Genomic DNA, 736 nt, shown 5'->3' on the forward strand with positions numbered 1-736 from the left:
TGCAAATTCTAACTCATATCCAATACCTACTCAAACACCTACACCAGCTGTAAACATTGTTACTTCTCAATTTTCTGGTAAACCTTCAAACCTTTGCTATTTTGTTTCTTCATCCTTACAATCTGTTTCTTCATGGATTCTAGATACAGGTGCAACAGATCATATGATCTGTTCACCACTATTATATTCCTCACCACCTAAGTCCATCAATACTTCTATAAATTTGCCAAATGCAAACTCTGTTCCAGCTTCACACATTGGCAATATTTGTCTCACAAACACACTATAGTTGCATGATGTGTTATGTGTTCCCAGTTTCTCATTCAACTTACTTTCAGTTTCTAAACTAACAAAGCAGTCTAATGTTTGTGTCTCTTTCTTTGACTCCTATTGCCTTTTACAAGACCAATCAACAAAGAAGATGATTAGGATTGCCTTTGAGAAGCATGGACTTTACCACCTACCTCAAGCTACTTCAAAAGTTGCCACCTGTAATAAACCCAAGTTTAATTCTTCATCTTTTGTCTCAACTATTAATCAAAATCAATTAGATACTTGGCATTACAGATTAGGCCATGTTTCTAACTCAAGATTACCTTTTCTTAGACAGTTAGAGTCCTCTATATCTTTCAATTCTACCAATGTCTATGATGTATGTCAGTTAGCAAAGCAAAGAAAGCTTCATTTCCTGTATCTCAAACTAGTTCAAATAAAATGTTCGACTTGATCCATTGTG

The sequence above is a fragment of the Carya illinoinensis genome, chromosome 10 (genome assembly GCF_018687715.1).
Source record: "Carya illinoinensis cultivar Pawnee chromosome 10, C.illinoinensisPawnee_v1, whole genome shotgun sequence".
NCBI lineage: Eukaryota > Viridiplantae > Streptophyta > Magnoliopsida > Fagales > Juglandaceae > Carya > Carya illinoinensis.